This window comes from Pholis gunnellus (assembly GCF_910591455.1).
Source record: "Pholis gunnellus genome assembly, chromosome: 6".
Classification (NCBI taxonomy): Eukaryota; Metazoa; Chordata; class Actinopteri; order Perciformes; family Pholidae; genus Pholis; species Pholis gunnellus.
The window spans coordinates 26,869,275-26,889,387 of record NC_136532.1 but is presented as its reverse complement, the minus strand read 5'-3'; positions in this window follow the sequence as shown (position 1 = coordinate 26,889,387).

The following is a 20,113-nucleotide window of genomic DNA, read 5'->3' as shown; positions in this document are numbered from 1 at the left end:
GCGCTCACTTAGCATGCGAGAGGTAGTGGGATCGATGCCCACATTCTCCAGAAGAATTTGGTTTCTCTGTGCTTGTGATAAGTGGAGAAAAAAAGGTAAAATTTAAGAACACAGTACGATGTCTTGCAACAGTTGCATCCGCAGACTGGACTTTATGGTTTGTCAAAAGACGACTTGTTCATTGCGATCACTGTTGTTTACCAACTTAATCGTGGACAAAGATATTTGCAGTTTTTCAGGGCTTCAGCATTCGAAACTGTCTACATAGGCCTGGAAAGTGTCGAAAAGCGTCATGTAGAGGGGACGAGGGGACGAGCTACGCCGATTCTACCCACGTCCTCTCTGCAGAGGGGAATTTGCTCAAATGGTAGAGCGCTTGCTTAGCATGCGAGAGGTAGTGGGATCGATGCCCACATTCTCCAGAAGAATTTGGTTTCTCTGTGCTTGTGATAAGTGGAGAAAAAAAGGTAAAATTTAAGAACACAGTACGATGTCTTGCAACAGTTGCATCCGCAGACTGGACTTTATGGTTTGTCAAAAGACGACTTTTTCATTGCGATCACTGTTGTTTACCAACTTAATCGTGGACAAAGATATTTTGCAGTTTTTCAGCGTTCTGGAGACTTTCTTGAAGAAGTGTGCATTTCAGGTATTATAAGGCTTGATTCGCTGAAGGTCACATCTGAGCCCATTGTTACAATTACAATGGAGCGTCTTATACCACGTGGGAATGGCAGACTAAAGGGAAGTGGACTGCGACGAGGATGGGATTCGAACCCACGCGTGCAGAGCACAATGGATTAGCAGTCCATCGCCTTAACCACTCGGCCACCTCGTCCGCCTTGATCAGTCTTTACAGCAAAAGTCGGATCCAACTGACCTTCCAAACTGTCTACATAGGCCTGGAAAGTGTAGAAAAGCGTTATGTAGAGAGGACGAGGGGACGAGCTACGCCGATTCTACTCACGTGCTTTCTGCAGAGGGGAATTAGCTCAAATGGTAGAGCGCTTGCTTAGCATGCGAGAGGTAGTGGGATCGATGCCCACATTCTCCAGAAGAATTTGGTTTCTCTGTGCTTGTGATAAGTGGAGAAAAAAAGGTAAAATTTAAGAACACAGTACAATGTCTTGCAACAGTTGCATCCGCAGACTGGACTTTATGGTTTGTCAAAAGACGACTTGTTCATTGCGATCACTGTTGTTTACCAACTTAATCGTGGACAAAGATATTTGCAGGTTTTCAGGGCTTCAGCATTCCAAACTGTCTACATAGGCCTGGAAAGTGTAGAAAAGCGTTATGTAGAGAGGACGAGGGGACGAGCTATGCCGATTCTACCCACGTGCTTTCTGCAGAGGGGAATTAGCTCAAATGGTAGAGCGCTTGCTTAGCATGCGAGAGGTAGTGGGATCGATGCCTACATTCTCCAGAAGAGTTTGGTTTCTCTGTGCTTGTGATAAGTGGAGTAGAAAAGGTAAAATTTAAGAACACAGTACGATGTCTTGCAACAGTTGCATCCGCAGACTGGACTTTATGGTCTGTCAAAAGACGACTTTTTCATTGCGATCACTGTTGTTTACCAACTTAATCGTGGACAAAGATATTTTGCAGTTTTTCAGCGTTCTGGAGACTTTCTTGAAGAAGTGTGCATTTCAGGTATTATAAGGCTTGATTCGCTGAAGGTCACATCTGAGCCCATTGTTACAATTACAATGGAGCGTCTTATACCACGTAGGAATGGCAGACTAAAGGGAAGTGGACTGCGACGAGGATGGAATTCGAACCCACGCGTGCAGAGCACAATGGATTAGCAGTCCATCGCCTTAACCACTCGGCCACCTCGTCCGCCTCGATCACTCTTTACAGCAAAAGTCGGATCCAACTGACCTTCCAAACTGTCTACATAGGCCTGGAAAGTGTCGAAAAGCGTCATGTAGAGGGGACGAGGGGACGAGCTACGCCGATTCTACCCACGTCCTTTCTGCAGAGGGGAATTAGCTCAAATGGTAGAGCGCTTGCTTAGCATGCGAGAGGTAGTGGGATCGATGCCCACATTCTCCAGAAGAATTTGGTTTCTCTGTGCTTGTGATAAGTGGAGAAAAAAAGGTAAAGTTTAAGAACACAGTACAATGTCTTGCAGCAGTTGCATCCGCAGACTGGACTTTATGGTCTGTCAAAAGACAACTTTTTCATTGCGATCACTGTTGTTTACCAACTTAATCGTGGACAAAGATATTTTGCAGTTTTTCAGCGTTCTGGAGACTTTCTTGAAGAAGTGTGCATTTCAGGTATTATAAGGCTTGATTCGCTGAAGGTCACATCTGAGCCCATTGTTACAATTACAATGGAGCGTCTTATACCACGTGGGAATGGCAGACTAAAGGGAAGTGGACTGCGACGAGGATGGGATTCGAACCCACGCGTGCAGAGCACAATGGATTAGCAGTCCATCGCCTTAACCACTCGGCCACCTCGTCCGCCTTGATCAGTCTTTACAGCAAAAGTCGGATCCAACTGACCTTCCAAACTGTCTACATAGGCCTGGAAAGTGTAGAAAAGCGTTATGTAGAGAGGACGAGGAGACGAGCTACGCCGATTCTACTCACGTGCTTTCTGCAGAGGGGAATTAGCTCAAATGGTAGAGCGCTCACTTAGCATGCGAGAGGTAGTGGGATCGATGCCCACATTCTCCAGAAGAATTTGGTTTCTCTGTGCTTGTGATAAGTGGAGAAAAAAAGGTAAAATTTAAGAACACAGTACGATGTCTTGCAACAGTTGCATCCGCAGACTGGACTTTATGGTTTGTCAAAAGACGACTTGTTCATTGCGATCACTGTTGTTTACCAACTTAATCGTGGACAAAGATATTTGCAGTTTTTCAGGGCTTCAGCATTCGAAACTGTCTACATAGGCCTGGAAAGTGTCGAAAAGCGTCATGTAGAGGGGACGAGGGGACGAGCTACGCCGATTCTACCCACGTCCTCTCTGCAGAGGGGAATTTGCTCAAATGGTAGAGCGCTTGCTTAGCATGCGAGAGGTAGTGGGATCGATGCCCACATTCTCCAGAAGAATTTGGTTTCTCTGTGCTTGTGATAAGTGGAGAAAAAAAGGTAAAATTTAAGAACACAGTACGATGTCTTGCAACAGTTGCATCCGCAGACTGGACTTTATGGTTTGTCAAAAGACGACTTTTTCATTGCGATCACTGTTGTTTACCAACTTAATCGTGGACAAAGATATTTTGCAGTTTTTCAGCGTTCTGGAGACTTTCTTGAAGAAGTGTGCATTTCAGGTATTATAAGGCTTGATTCGCTGAAGGTCACATCTGAGCCCATTGTTACAATTACAATGGAGCGTCTTATACCACGTGGGAATGGCAGACTAAAGGGAAGTGGACTGCGACGAGGATGGGATTCGAACCCACGCGTGCAGAGCACAATGGATTAGCAGTCCATCGCCTTAACCACTCGGCCACCTCGTCCGCCTTGATCAGTCTTTACAGCAAAAGTCGGATCCAACTGACCTTCCAAACTGTCTACATAGGCCTGGAAAGTGTAGAAAAGCGTTATGTAGAGAGGACGAGGGGACGAGCTACGCCGATTCTACTCACGTGCTTTCTGCAGAGGGGAATTAGCTCAAATGGTAGAGCGCTTGCTTAGCATGCGAGAGGTAGTGGGATCGATGCCCACATTCTCCAGAAGAATTTGGTTTCTCTGTGCTTGTGATAAGTGGAGAAAAAAAGGTAAAATTTAAGAACACAGTACAATGTCTTGCAACAGTTGCATCCGCAGACTGGACTTTATGGTTTGTCAAAAGACGACTTGTTCATTGCGATCACTGTTGTTTACCAACTTAATCGTGGACAAAGATATTTGCAGGTTTTCAGGGCTTCAGCATTCCAAACTGTCTACATAGGCCTGGAAAGTGTCGAAAAGCGTCATGTAGAGGGGACGAGGGGACGAGCTACGCCGATTCTACCCACGACCTTTCTGCAGAGGGGAATTAGCTCAAATGGTAGAGCGCTTGCTTAGCATGCGAGAGGTAGTGGGATCGATGCCCACATTCTCCAGAAGAGTTTGGTTTCTCTGTGCTTGTGATAAGTGGAGTAGAAAAGGTAAAATTTAAGAACACAGTACGATGTCTTGCAACAGTTGCATCCGCAGACTGGACTTTATGGTTTGTCAAAAGACGACTTTTTCATTGCGATCACTGTTGTTTACCAACTTAATCGTGGACAAAGATATTTTGCAGTTTTTCAGCGTTCTGGAGACTTTCTTGAAGAAGTGTGCATTTCAGGTATTGTAAGGCTTGATTCGCTGAAGGTCACATCTGAGCCCATTGTTACAATTACAATGGAGCGTCTTATACCACGTGGGAATGGCAGACTAAAGGGAAGTGGACTGCGACGAGGATGGGATTCGAACCCACGCGTGCAGAGCACAATGGATTAGCAGTCCATCGCCTTAACCACTCGGCCACCTCGTCCGCCTTGATCACTCTTTACAGCAAAAGTCGGATCCAACTGACCTTCCAAACTGTCTACATAGGCCTGGAAAGTGTAGAAAAGCGTTATGTAGAGAGGACGAGGGGACGAGCTACGCCGATTCTACCCACGTGCTTTCTGCAGAGGGGAATTAGCTCAAATGGTAGAGCGCTTGCTTAGCATGCGAGAGGTAGTGGGATCGATGCCCACATTCTCCAGAAGAATTTGGTTTCTCTGTGCTTGTGATAAGTGGAGAAAAAAAGGTAAAATTTAAGAACACAGTACAATGTCTTGCAACAGTTGCATCCGCAGACTGGACTTTATGGTTTGTCAAAAGACGACTTTTTCATTGCGATCACTGTTGTTTACCAACTTAATCGTGGACAAAGATATTTTGCAGTTTTTCAGCGTTCTGGAGACTTTCTTGAAGAAGTGTGCATTTCAGGTATTATAAGGCTTGATTCGCTGAAGGTCACATCTGAGCCCATTGTTACAATTACAATGGAGCGTCTTATACCACGTGGGAATGGCAGACTAAAGGGAAGTGGACTGCGACGAGGATGGGATTCGAACCCACGCGTGCAGAGCACAATGGATTAGCAGTCCATCGCCTTAACCACTCGGCCACCTCGTCCGCCTTGATCACTCTTTACAGCAAAAGTCGGATCCAACTGACCTTCCAAACTGTCTACATAGGCCTGGAAAGTGTAGAAAAGCGTTATGTAGAGAGGACGAGGGGACGAGCTACGCCGATTCTACCCACGTGCTTTCTGCAGAGGGGAATTAGCTCAAAGGGTAGAGCGCTTGCTTAGCATGCGAGAGGTAGTGGGATCGATGCCCACATTCTCCAGAAGAATTTGGTTTCTCTGTGCTTGTGATAAGTGGAGAAAAAAAGGTAAAATTTAAGAACACAGTACAATGTCTTGCAACAGTTGCATCCGCAGACTGGACTTTATGGTTTGTCAAAAGACGACTTGTTCATTGCGATCACTGTTGTTTACCAACTTAATCGTGGACAAAGATATTTGCAGGTTTTCAGGGCTTCAGCATTCCAAACTGTCTACATAGGCCTGGAAAGTGTCGAAAAGCGTCACGTAGAGGGGACGAGGGGACGAGCTACGCCGATTCTACCCACGTCCTTTCTGCAGAGGGGAATTAGCTCAAATGGTAGAGCGCTTGCTTAGCATGCGAGAGGTAGTGGGATCGATGCCCACATTCTCCAGAAGAGTTTGGTTTCTCTGTGCTTGTGATAAGTGGAGTAGAAAAGGTAAAATTTAAGAACACAGTACGATGTCTTGCAACAGTTGCATCCGCAGACTGGACTTCATGGTTTGTCAAAAGACGACTTGTTCATTGCGATCACTGTTGTTTACCAACTTAATCGTGGACAAAGATATTTTGCAGTTTTTCAGCGTTCTGGAGACTTTCTTGAAGAAGTGTGCATTTCAGGTATTGTAAGGCTTGATTCGCTGAAGGTCACATCTGAGCCCATTGTTACAATTACAATGGAGCGTCTTATACCACGTGGGAATGGCAGACTAAAGGGAAGTGGACTGCGACGAGGATGGGATTCGAACCCACGCGTGCAGAGCACAATGGATTAGCAGTCCATCGCCTTAACCACTCGGCCACCTCGTCCGCCTTGATCAGTCTTTACAGCAAAAGTCGGATCCAACTGACCTTCCAAACTGTCTACATAGGCCTGGAAAGTGCAGAAAAGCGTTATGTAGAGAGGACGAGGGGACGAGCTACGCCGATTCTACTCACGTGCTTTCTGCAGAGGGGAATTAGCTCAAATGGTAGAGCGCTTGCTTAGCATGCGAGAGGTAGTGGGATCGATGCCCACATTCTCCAGAAGAATTTGGTTTCTCTGTGCTTGTGATAAGTGGAGAAAAAAAGGTAAAATTTAAGAACACAGTACAATGTCTTGCAACAGTTGCATCCGCAGACTGGACTTTATGGTTTGTCAAAAGACGACTTGTTCATTGCGATCACTGTTGTTTACCAACTTAATCGTGGACAAAGATATTTGCAGGTTTTCAGGGCTTCAGCATTCCAAACTGTCTACATAGGCCTGGAAAGTGTCGAAAAGCGTCATGTAGAGGGCACGAGGGGACGAGCTACGCCGATTCTACCCACGTGCTTTCTGCAGAGGGGAATTAGCTCAAATGGTAGAGCGCTTGCTTAGCATGCGAGAGGTAGTGGGATCGATGCCCACATTCTCCAGAAGAGTTTGGTTTCTCTGTGCTTGTGATAAGTGGAGTAGAAAAGGTAAAATTTAAGAACACAGTACGATGTCTTGCAACAGTTGCATCCGCAGACTGGACTTTATGGTTTGTCAATAGACGACTTGTTCATTGCGATCACTGTTGTTTACCAACTTAATCGTGGACAAAGATATTTTGCAGTTTTTCAGCGTTCTGGAGACTTTCTTGAAGAAGTGTGCATTTCAGGTATTGTAAGGCTTGATTCGCTGAAGGTCACATCTGAGCCCATTGTTACAATTACAATGGAGCGTCTTATACCACGTGGGAATGGCAGACTAAAGGGAAGTGGACTGCGACGAGGATGGGATTCGAACCCACGCGTGCAGAGCACAATGGATTAGCAGTCCATCGCCTTAACCACTCGGCCACCTCGTCCGCCTTGATCAGTCTTTACAGCAAAAGTCGGATCCAACTGACCTTCCAAACTGTCTACATAGGCCTGGAAAGTGTCGAAAAGCGTCACGTAGAGGGGACGAGGGGACGAGCTACGCCGATTCTACCCACGTCCTTTCTGCAGAGGGGAATTAGCTCAAATGGTAGAGCGCTTGCTTAGCATGCGAGAGGTAGTGGGATCGATGCCCACATTCTCCAGAAGAGTTTGGTTTCTCTGTGCTTGTGATAAGTGGAGTAGAAAAGGTAAAATTTAAGAACACAGTACGATGTCTTGCAACAGTTGCATCCGCAGACTGGACTTTATGGTTTGTCAAAAGACGACTTGTTCATTGCGATCACTGTTGTTTACCAACTTAATCGTGGACAAAGATATTTTGCAGTTTTTCAGCGTTCTGGAGACTTTCTTGAAGAAGTGTGCATTTCAGGTATTGTAAGGCTTGATTCGCTGAAGGTCACATCTGAGCCCATTGTTACAATTACAATGGAGCGTCTTATACCACGTGGGAATGGCAGACTAAAGGGAAGTGGACTGCGACGAGGATGGGATTCGAACCCACGCGTGCAGAGCACAATGGATTAGCAGTCCATCGCCTTAACCACTCGGCCACCTCGTCCGCCTTGATCAGTCTTTACAGCAAAAGTCGGATCCAACTGACCTTCCAAACTGTCTACATAGGCCTGGAAAGTGCAGAAAAGCGTTATGTAGAGAGGACGAGGGGACGAGCTACGCCGATTCTACTCACGTGCTTTCTGCAGAGGGGAATTAGCTCAAATGGTAGAGCGCTTGCTTAGCATGCGAGAGGTAGTGGGATCGATGCCCACATTCTCCAGAAGAATTTGGTTTCTCTGTGCTTGTGATAAGTGGAGAAAAAAAGGTAAAATTTAAGAACACAGTACAATGTCTTGCAACAGTTGCATCCGCAGACTGGACTTTATGGTTTGTCAAAAGACGACTTGTTCATTGCGATCACTGTTGTTTACCAACTTAATCGTGGACAAAGATATTTGCAGGTTTTCAGGGCTTCAGCATTCCAAACTGTCTACATAGGCCTGGAAAGTGTCGAAAAGCGTCATGTAGAGGGGACGAGGGGACGAGCTACGCCGATTCTACCCACGTGCTTTCTGCAGAGGGGAATTAGCTCAAATGGTAGAGCGCTTGCTTAGCATGCGAGAGGTAGTGGGATCGATGCCCACATTCTCCAGAAGAGTTTGGTTTCTCTGTGCTTGTGATAAGTGGAGTAGAAAAGGTAAAATTTAAGAACACAGTACGATGTCTTGCAACAGTTGCATCCGCAGACTGGACTTTATGGTTTGTCAAAAGACGACTTTTTCATTGCGATCACTGTTGTTTACCAACTTAATCGTGGACAAAGATATTTTGCAGTTTTTCAGCGTTCTGGAGACTTTCTTGAAGAAGTGTGCATTTCAGGTATTATAAGGCTTGATTCGCTGAAGGTCACATCTGAGCCCATTGTTACAATTACAATGGAGCGTCTTATACCACGTGGGAATGGCAGACTAAAGGGAAGTGGACTGCGACGAGGATGGGATTCGAACCCACGCGTGCAGAGCACAATGGATTAGCAGTCCATCGCCTTAACCACTCGGCCACCTCGTCCGCCTTGATCACTCTTTACAGCAAAAGTCGGATCCAACTGACCTTCCAAACTGTCTACATAGGCCTGGAAAGTGTAGAAAAGCGTTATGTAGAGAGGACGAGGGGACGAGCTACGCCGATTCTACCCACGTGCTTTCTGCAGAGGGGAATTAGCTCAAAGGGTAGAGCGCTTGCTTAGCATGCGAGAGGTAGTGGGATCGATGCCCACATTCTCCAGAAGAATTTGGTTTCTCTGTGCTTGTGATAAGTGGAGAAAAAAAGGTAAAATTTAAGAACACAGTACAATGTCTTGCAACAGTTGCATCCGCAGACTGGACTTTATGGTTTGTCAAAAGACGACTTGTTCATTGCGATCACTGTTGTTTACCAACTTAATCGTGGACAAAGATATTTGCAGGTTTTCAGGGCTTCAGCATTCCAAACTGTCTACATAGGCCTGGAAAGTGTCGAAAAGCGTCACGTAGAGGGGACGAGGGGACGAGCTACGCCGATTCTACCCACGTCCTTTCTGCAGAGGGGAATTAGCTCAAATGGTAGAGCGCTTGCTTAGCATGCGAGAGGTAGTGGGATCGATGCCCACATTCTCCAGAAGAGTTTGGTTTCTCTGTGCTTGTGATAAGTGGAGTAGAAAAGGTAAAATTTAAGAACACAGTACGATGTCTTGCAACAGTTGCATCCGCAGACTGGACTTCATGGTTTGTCAAAAGACGACTTGTTCATTGCGATCACTGTTGTTTACCAACTTAATCGTGGACAAAGATATTTTGCAGTTTTTCAGCGTTCTGGAGACTTTCTTGAAGAAGTGTGCATTTCAGGTATTGTAAGGCTTGATTCGCTGAAGGTCACATCTGAGCCCATTGTTACAATTACAATGGAGCGTCTTATACCACGTGGGAATGGCAGACTAAAGGGAAGTGGACTGCGACGAGGATGGGATTCGAACCCACGCGTGCAGAGCACAATGGATTAGCAGTCCATCGCCTTAACCACTCGGCCACCTCGTCCGCCTTGATCAGTCTTTACAGCAAAAGTCGGATCCAACTGACCTTCCAAACTGTCTACATAGGCCTGGAAAGTGCAGAAAAGCGTTATGTAGAGAGGACGAGGGGACGAGCTACGCCGATTCTACTCACGTGCTTTCTGCAGAGGGGAATTAGCTCAAATGGTAGAGCGCTTGCTTAGCATGCGAGAGGTAGTGGGATCGATGCCCACATTCTCCAGAAGAATTTGGTTTCTCTGTGCTTGTGATAAGTGGAGAAAAAAAGGTAAAATTTAAGAACACAGTACAATGTCTTGCAACAGTTGCATCCGCAGACTGGACTTTATGGTTTGTCAAAAGACGACTTGTTCATTGCGATCACTGTTGTTTACCAACTTAATCGTGGACAAAGATATTTTGCAGTTTTTCAGCGTTCTGGAGACTTTCTTGAAGAAGTGTGCATTTCAGGTATTGTAAGGCTTGATTCGCTGAAGGTCACATCTGAGCCCATTGTTACAATTACAATGGAGCGTCTTATACCACGTGGGAATGGCAGACTAAAGGGAAGTGGACTGCGACGAGGATGGGATTCAAACCCACGCGTGCAGAGCACAATGGATTAGCAGTCCATCGCCTTAACCACTCGGCCACCTCGTCCGCCTTGATCAGTCTTTACAGCAAAAGTCGGATCCAACTGACCTTCCAAACTGTCTACATAGGCCTGGAAAGTGCAGAAAAGCGTTATGTAGAGAGGACGAGGGGACGAGCTACGCCGATTCTACTCACGTGCTTTCTGCAGAGGGGAATTAGCTCAAATGGTAGAGCGCTTGCTTAGCATGCGAGAGGTAGTGGGATCGATGCCCACATTCTCCAGAAGAATTTGGTTTCTCTGTGCTTGTGATAAGTGGAGAAAAAAAGGTAAAATTTAAGAACACAGTACAATGTCTTGCAACAGTTGCATCCGCAGACTGGACTTTATGGTTTGTCAAAAGACGACTTGTTCATTGCGATCACTGTTGTTTACCAACTTAATCGTGGACAAAGATATTTGCAGGTTTTCAGGGCTTCAGCATTCCAAACTGTCTACATAGGCCTGGAAAGTGTCGAAAAGCGTCATGTAGAGGGGACGAGGGGACGAGCTACGCCGATTCTACCCACGTGCTTTCTGCAGAGGGGAATTAGCTCAAATGGTAGAGCGCTTGCTTAGCATGCGAGAGGTAGTGGGATCGATGCCCACATTCTCCAGAAGAGTTTGGTTTCTCTGTGCTTGTGATAAGTGGAGTAGAAAAGGTAAAATTTAAGAACACAGTACGATGTCTTGCAACAGTTGCATCCGCAGACTGGACTTTATGGTTTGTCAATAGACGACTTGTTCATTGCGATCACTGTTGTTTACCAACTTAATCGTGGACAAAGATATTTTGCAGTTTTTCAGCGTTCTGGAGACTTTCTTGAAGAAGTGTGCATTTCAGGTATTGTAAGGCTTGATTCGCTGAAGGTCACATCTGAGCCCATTGTTACAATTACAATGGAGCGTCTTATACCACGTGGGAATGGCAGACTAAAGGGAAGTGGACTGCGACGAGGATGGGATTCGAACCCACGCGTGCAGAGCACAATGGATTAGCAGTCCATCGCCTTAACCACTCGGCCACCTCGTCCGCCTTGATCACTCTTTACAGCAAAAGTCGGATCCAACTGACCTTCCAAACTGTCTACATAGGCCTGGAAAGTGTAGAAAAGCGTTATGTAGAGAGGACGAGGGGACGAGCTACGCCGATTCTACCCACGTGCATTCTGCAGAGGGGAATTAGCTCAAATGGTAGAGCGCTTGCTTAGCATGCGAGAGGTAGTGGGATCGATGCCCACATTCTCCAGAAGAATTTGGTTTCTCTGTGCTTGTGATAAGTGGAGAAAAAAAGGTAAAATTTAAGAACACAGTACGATGTCTTGCAACAGTTGCATCCGCAGACTGGACTTTATGGTCTGTCAAAAGACGACTTTTTCATTGCGATCACTGTTGTTTACCAACTTAATCGTGGACAAAGATATTTGCAGGTTTTCAGGGCTTCAGCATTCCAAACTGTCTACATAGGCCTGGAAAGTGTCGAAAAGCGTCATGTAGAGGGGACGAGGGGACGAGCTACGCCGATTCTACCCACGTCCTTTCTGCAGAGGGGAATTAGCTCAAATGGTAGAGCGCTTGCTTAGCATGCGAGAGGTAGTGGGATCGATGCCCACATTCTCCAGAAGAGTTTGGTTTCTCTGTGCTTGTGATAAGTGGAGTAGAAAAGGTAAAATTTAAGAACACAGTACGATGTCTTGCAACAGTTGCATCCGCAGACTGGACTTTATGGTTTGTCAAAAGACGACTTGTTCATTGCGATCACTGTTGTTTACCAACTTAATCGTGGACAAAGATATTTTGCAGTTTTTCAGCGTTCTGGAGACTTTCTTGAAGAAGTGTGCATTTCAGGTATTGTAAGGCTTGATTCGCTGAAGGTCACATCTGAGCCCATTGTTACAATTACAATGGAGCGTCTTACACCACGTGGGAATGGCAGACTAAAGGGAAGTGGACTGCGACGAGGATGGGATTCGAACCCACGCGTGCAGAGCACAATGGATTAGCAGTCCATCGCCTTAACCACTCGGCCACCTCGTCCGCCTTGATCACTCTTTACAGCAAAAGTCGGATCCAACTGACCTTCCAAACTGTCTACATAGGCCTGGAAAGTGTAGAAAAGCGTTATGTAGAGAGGACGAGGGGACGAGCTACGCCGATTCTACCCACGTGCTTTCTGCAGAGGGGAATTAGCTCAAATGGTAGAGCGCTTGCTTAGCATGCGAGAGGTAGTGGGATCGATGCCCACATTCTCCAGAAGAGTTTGGTTTCTCTGTGCTTGTGATAAGTGGAGTAGAAAAGGTAAAATTTAAGAACACAGTACGATGTCTTGCAACAGTTGCATCCGCAGACTGGACTTTATGGTTTGTCAAAAGACGACTTGTTCATTGCGATCACTGTTGTTTACCAACTTAATCGTGGACAAAGATATTTTGCAGTTTTTCAGCGTTCTGGAGACTTTCTTGAAGAAGTGTGCATTTCAGGTATTGTAAGGCTTGATTCGCTGAAGGTCACATCTGAGCCCATTGTTACAATTACAATGGAGCGTCTTATACCACGTGGGAATGGCAGACTAAAGGGAAGTGGACTGCGACGAGGATGGGATTCGAACCCACGCGTGCAGAGCACAATGGATTAGCAGTCCATCGCCTTAACCACTCGGCCACCTCGTCCGCCTTGATCACTCTTTACAGCAAAAGTCGGATCCAACTGACCTTCCAAACTGTCTACATAGGCCTGGAAAGTGTAGAAAAGCGTTATGTAGAGAGGACGAGGGGACGAGCTACGCCGATTCTACCCACGTGCATTCTGCAGAGGGGAATTAGCTCAAATGGTGGAGCGCTTGCTTAGCATGCGAGAGGTAGTGGGATCGATGCCCACATTCTCCAGAAGAATTTGGTTTCTCTGTGCTTGTGATAAGTGGAGAAAAAAAGGTAAAATTTAAGAACACAGTACGATGTCTTGCAACAGTTGCATCCGCAGACTGGACTTTATGGTCTGTCAAAAGACGACTTTTTCATTGCGATCACTGTTGTTTACCAACTTAATCGTGGACAAAGATATTTGCAGGTTTTCAGGGCTTCAGCATTCCAAACTGTCTACATAGGCCTGGAAAGTGTCGAAAAGCGTCATGTAGAGGGGACGAGGGGACGAGCTACGCCGATTCTACCCACGTGCTTTCTGCAGAGGGGAATTAGCTCAAATGGTAGAGCGCTTGCTTAGCATGCGAGAGGTAGTGGGATCGATGCCCACATTCTCCAGAAGAGTTTGGTTTCTCTGTGCTTGTGATAAGTGGAGTAGAAAAGGTAAAATTTAAGAACACAGTACGATGTCTTGCAACAGTTGCATCCGCAGACTGGACTTTATGGTTTGTCAAAAGACGACTTGTTCATTGCGATCACTGTTGTTTACCAACTTAATCGTGGACAAAGATATTTTGCAGTTTTTCAGCGTTCTGGAGACTTTCTTGAAGAAGTGTGCATTTCAGGTATTGTAAGGCTTGATTCGCTGAAGGTCACATCTGAGCCCATTGTTACAATTACAATGGAGCGTCTTATACCACGTGGGAATGGCAGACTAAAGGGAAGTGGACTGCGACGAGGATGGGATTCGAACCCACGCGTGCAGAGCACAATGGATTAGCAGTCCATCGCCTTAACCACTCGGCCACCTCGTCCGCCTTGATCACTCTTTACAGCAAAAGTCGGATCCAACTGACCTTCCAAACTGTCTACATAGGCCTGGAAAGTGTAGAAAAGCGTTATGTAGAGAGGACGAGGGGACGAGCTATGCCGATTCTACCCACGTGCTTTCTGCAGAGGGGAATTAGCTCAAATGGTAGAGCGCTTGCTTAGCATGCGAGAGGTAGTGGGATCGATGCCCACATTCTCCAGAAGAATTTGGTTTCTCTGTGCTTGTGATAAGTGGAGAAAAAAAGGTAAAATTTAAGAACACAGTACGATGTCTTGCAACAGTTGCATCCGCAGACTGGACTTTATGGTCTGTCAAAAGACGACTTTTTCATTGCGATCACTGTTGTTTACCAACTTAATCGTGGACAAAGATATTTTGCAGTTTTTCAGCGTTCTGGAGACTTTCTTGAAGAAGTGTGCATTTCAGGTATTATAAGGCTTGATTCGCTGAAGGTCACATCTGAGCCCATTGTTACAATTACAATGGAGCGTCTTATACCACGTAGGAATGGCAGACTAAAGGGAAGTGGACTGCGACGAGGATGGGATTCGAACCCACGCGTGCAGAGCACAATGGATTAGCAGTCCATCGCCTTAACCACTCGGCCACCTCGTCCGCCTTGATCACTCTTTACAGCAAAAGTCGGATCCAACTGACCTTCCAAACTGTCTACATAGGCCTGGAAAGTGTCGAAAAGCGTCATGTAGAGGGGACGAGGGGACGAGCTACGCCGATTCTACCCACGTCCTTTCTGCAGAGGGGAATTAGCTCAAATGGTAGAGAGCTTGCTTAGCATGCGAGAGGTAGTGGGATCGATGCCCACATTCTCCAGAAGAATTTGGTTTCTCTGTGCTTGTGATAAGTGGAGAAAAAAAGGTAAAGTTTAAGAACACAGTACAATGTCTTGCAGCAGTTGCATCCGCAGACTGGACTTTATGGTCTGTCAAAAGACGACTTTTTCATTGCGATCACTGTTGTTTACCAACTTAATCGTGGACAAAGATATTTTGCAGTTTTTCAGCGTTCTGGAGACTTTCTTGAAGAAGTGTGCATTTCAGGTATTATAAGGCTTGATTCGCTGAAGGTCACATCTGAGCCCATTGTTACAATTACAATGGAGCGTCTTATACCACGTGGGAATGGCAGACTAAAGGGAAGTGGACTGCGACGAGGATGGGATTCGAACCCACGCGTGCAGAGCACAATGGATTAGCAGTCCATCGCCTTAACCACTCGGCCACCTCGTCCGCCTTGATCAGTCTTTACAGCAAAAGTCGGATCCAACTGACCTTCCAAACTGTCTACATAGGCCTGGAAAGTGTAGAAAAGCGTTATGTAGAGAGGACGAGGAGACGAGCTACGCCGATTCTACTCACGTGCTTTCTGCAGAGGGGAATTAGCTCAAATGGTAGAGCGCTCGCTTAGCATGCGAGAGGTAGTGGGATCGATGCCCACATTCTCCAGAAGAATTTGGTTTCTCTGTGCTTGTGATAAGTGGAGAAAAAAAGGTAAAATTTAAGAACACAGTACGATGTCTTGCAACAGTTGCATCCGCAGACTGGACTTTATGGTTTGTCAAAAGACGACTTGTTCATTGCGATCACTGTTGTTTACCAACTTAATCGTGGACAAAGATATTTGCAGTTTTTCAGGGCTTCAGCATTCGAAACTGTCTACATAGGCCTGGAAAGTGTCGAAAAGCGTCATGTAGAGGGGACGAGGGGACGAGCTACGCCGATTCTACCCACGTCCTCTCTGCAGAGGGGAATTTGCTCAAATGGTAGAGCGCTTGCTTAGCATGCGAGAGGTAGTGGGATCGATGCCCACATTCTCCAGAAGAATTTGGTTTCTCTGTGCTTGTGATAAGTGGAGAAAAAAAGGTAAAATTTAAGAACACAGTACGATGTCTTGCAACAGTTGCATCCGCAGACTGGACTTTATGGTTTGTCAAAAGACGACTTTTTCATTGCGATCACTGTTGTTTACCAACTTAATCGTGGACAAAGATATTTTGCAGTTTTTCAGCGTTCTGGAGACTTTCTTGAAGAAGTGTGCATTTCAGGTATTATAAGGCTTGATTCGCTGAAGGTCACATCTGAGCCCATTGTTACAATTACAATGGAGCGTCTTATACCACGTGGGAATGGCAGACTAAAGGGAAGTGGACTGCGACGAGGATGGGATTCGAACCCACGCATGCAGAGCACAATGGATTAGCAGTCCATCGCCTTAACCACTCGGCCACCTCGTCCGCCTTGATCAGTCTTTACAGCAAAAGTCGGATCCAACTGACCTTCAAACTGTCTACATAGGCCTGGAAAGTGTAGAAAAGCGTCATGTAGAGAGGACGAGGAGACGAGCTACGCCGATTCTACTCACGTGCTTTCTGCAGAGGGAAATTAGCTCAAATGGTAGAGCGCTCGCTTAGCATGCGAGAGGTAGTGGGATCGATGCCCACATTCTCCAGAAGAATTTGGTTTCTCTGTGCTTGTGATAAGTGGAGAAAAAAAGGTAAAATTTAAGAACACAGTACGATGTCTTGCAACAGTTGCATCCGCAGACTGGACTTTATGGTTTGTCAAAAGACGACTTGTTCATTGCGATCACTGTTGTTTACCAACTTAATCGTGGACAAAGATATTTGCAGTTTTTCAGGGCTTCAGCATTCCAAACTGTCTACATAGGCCTGGAAAGTGTCGAAAAGCGTCATGTAGAGGGGACGAGGGGACGAGCTACGCCGATTCTACCCACGTCCTTTCTGCAGAGGGGAATTAGCTCAAATGGTAGAGCGCTTGCTTAGCATGCGAGAGGTAGTGGGATCGATGCCCACATTCTCCAGAAGAATTTGGTTTCTCTGTGCTTGTGATAAGTGGAGAAAAAAAGGTAAAATTTAAGAACACAGTACGATGTCTTGCAACAGTTGCAGACTGGACTTTATGGTTTGTCAAAAGACGACTTTTTCATTGCGATCACTGTTGTTTACCAACTTAATCGTGGACAAAGATATTTTGCAGTTTTTCAGCGTTCTGGAGACTTTCTTGAAGAAGTGTGCATTTCAGGTATTATAAGGCTTGATTCGCTGAAGGTCACATCTGAGCCCATTGTTACAATTACAATGGAGCGTCTTATACCACGTAGGAATGGCAGACTAAAGGGAAGTGGACTGCGACGAGGATGGGATTCGAACCCACGCGTGCAGAGCACAATGGATTAGCAGTCCATCGCCTTAACCACTCGGCCACCTCGTCCGCCTTGATCACTCTTTACAGCAAAAGTCGGATCCAACTGACCTTCCAAACTGTCTACATAGGCCTGGAAAGTGTAGAAAAGCGTTATGTAGAGGGGACGAGGGGACGAGCTACGCCGATTCTACCCACGTGCTTTCTGCAGAGGGGAATTAGCTCAAATGGTAGAGCGCTTGCTTAGCATGCGAGAGGTAGTGGGATCGATGCCCACATTCTCCAGAAGAATTTGGTTTCTCTGTGCTTGTGATAAGTGGAGAAAAAAAGGTAAAATTTAAGAACACAGTACGATGTCTTGCAACAGTTGCATCCGCAGACTGGACTTTATGGTTTGTCAAATGACGACTTTTTCATTGCGATCACTGTTGTTTACCAACTTAATCGTGGACAAAGATATTTGCAGTTTTTCAGGGCTTCAGCATTCCAAACTGTCTACATAGGCCTGGAAAGTGTCGAAAAGCGTCATGTAGAGGGGACGAGGGGACGAGCTACGCCGATTCTACCCACGTGCTTTCTGCAGAGGGGAATTAGCTCAAATGGTAGAGCGCTTGCTTAGCATGCGAGAGGTAGTGGGATCGATGCCCACATTCTCCAGAAGAGTTTGGTTTCTCTGTGCTTGTGATAAGTGGAGTAGAATAGGTAAAATTTAAGAACACAGTACGATGTCTTGCAACAGTTGCATCCGCAGACTGGACTTTATGGTTTGTCAAAAGACGACTTTTTCATTGCGATCACTGTTGTTTACCAACTTAATCTTGGACAAAGATATTTTTCATTTTTTAAGCATTCTGGAGACTTTCTTGAAGAAGTGTGCATTTCAGGTATTATAAAGCTTGATTCTCTGAAGGTAACATCTGAGCCCATTGTTACAATTACAATGGAGCGTCTTATACCACGTAGGAATGGCAGACTAAAGGGAAGTGGACTGCGACAAGGATGGGATGGCAGTCTATCACCACCTCGTCTTTTGTATCTTGCTTTTTACTGCAAAATTCCGTTCCAGGCGACCTTCCAGCGTCCACAAATCAATGGGTGATCTCAGGGTGACTACGTTCACTTGTTTCATATAGGTGTCAGGACACCACACGTGAGTAGATTTAGAAAACAATGTGTGTTGGTGTTTCCACGGGTATAATTAAATGCTGGTGTTTGTTCCCCAATACAGAAAAAAAGAAGGGAGAGAAACTAATGATCTACTGCCTCAAACCTCAGCATTTTTTCAAATCAGTTTTTCCATTCAAGTGTTTTCAGGAAGAAGAGTGTTTTGTTTCACACATTTTTAGACTGCAGCTTCAGTGGGCAACGTTTTATTTTTCTCTTTTTTTCCCCCTATTTCTGCAGTTGTGTTTTTAATGCCGTTGATTGCTCTTTTGTCTGCATGCACCAACACCTTTAGGTTAAAACAACAATGCAACAAAACCAACAGTTAGGTTTAGGCATCAAAACCAACAGTTAGGTTAAACCAACGAAACCAACAGTGAGGCTAAGGTAATGAAACCAAAAGTTAGGTTAAACCAACAAAACCAACAGTTAGGTTTAGGCAACAAAACCAGGAAGAGGAGTGTTTTGTTTCACACATTTTAGACTCCGGCTGAAGGGCAATGTTTTTTTTATTCGTGCCCCTCCCCCTTTTTTTTCTGCGGTTGTGTTTATAACGCCTATAATTGCTCTTTAGTCTGCATGCGCCAACAACAACTCTAGACTTCTCTGCAAATGGGCACACACAAAAACACACCCGTGGGAGTGTTTTAAGCCCTCGTGCAGCACACTTTAACTTTTTTTTTCATTTGGAGGAAGGTAGTGGGCTTTAATTGGTGGCAGTGGTAGTGTTGTTAAGGAAGGGGGCGGGGGTCAGGACTTATTCCTCTGGTCTGGTAGCCTCCCTAAATTTTGTCTATCAGCTTATAAATCTAGCGACTAATGTAGCCAACAGACACACCGGCAGCAGACGAAGACGATGGAGAGGAATGGATGCGTGTTTGCATGATACATGTGTTTAAACTCCACTGCACCGGTAACCACAAGTGTTGCCAAATCAACAAGGATTATAACTGTTCTATGAAACATTTTAAAACGAAAAAAAAAATCCAAAAAGAATCCAAACTGAGCAGTGCACATGAATTAAACAAAAGTAACAAGTGGTAAGCTGCAAAGAGACAGCTGTGGAAACAGAAAGTGTGAGCGAAAGAAACATACTGAGAGGAAGAGAGGGAGGTGTGAGAAATAACAGCAGACGAAGATGGAGAAATAACATGATAGAGAAAAAGGAGAATCTGTAATAAAGCAGGAGGGAGGGAGACAGACAGATGAGGAAATAGAGGGGAAGACGACATGGTGGGCAGACACGGTGGTCCTCAGACGTCTGCTCGTCCTCCTCTCATCATTCACTCGTCCCTCCTCTGCCTCTCATTCCTCCGTCTGAATCGACGTTCCTCCCCATCTGGTTTTGGCTGTCCTCTGTGTTTCCCAGCATGTTTCGGAGAAGGAGGAATCCCTGGTTCACCATCACTTAAAGGAGCATTTCACCTGAAAAAAGGAAAAAAGCAGATCATGCTTCAATGCACTGGAGGAGTGTGTATTTACACAAAACACAAAGTAGTCAAATGTCCACTTAATTTAGAACAACTGAAGACAACAGGAGTTTTTTTCTTTATGTCACATTTCAACACAGTCTCACTGCAGTTCATGAAATAGTCAAGACATGCATTCTGTTGGTTTCATGTACAGGGACACAAATTGTCCGGTTTCTTTTGTAAAACCAACAGTTCTGGATGTCAACAACTGCCTCACTAGCAAAAAGGCATTTCTGGTATTTT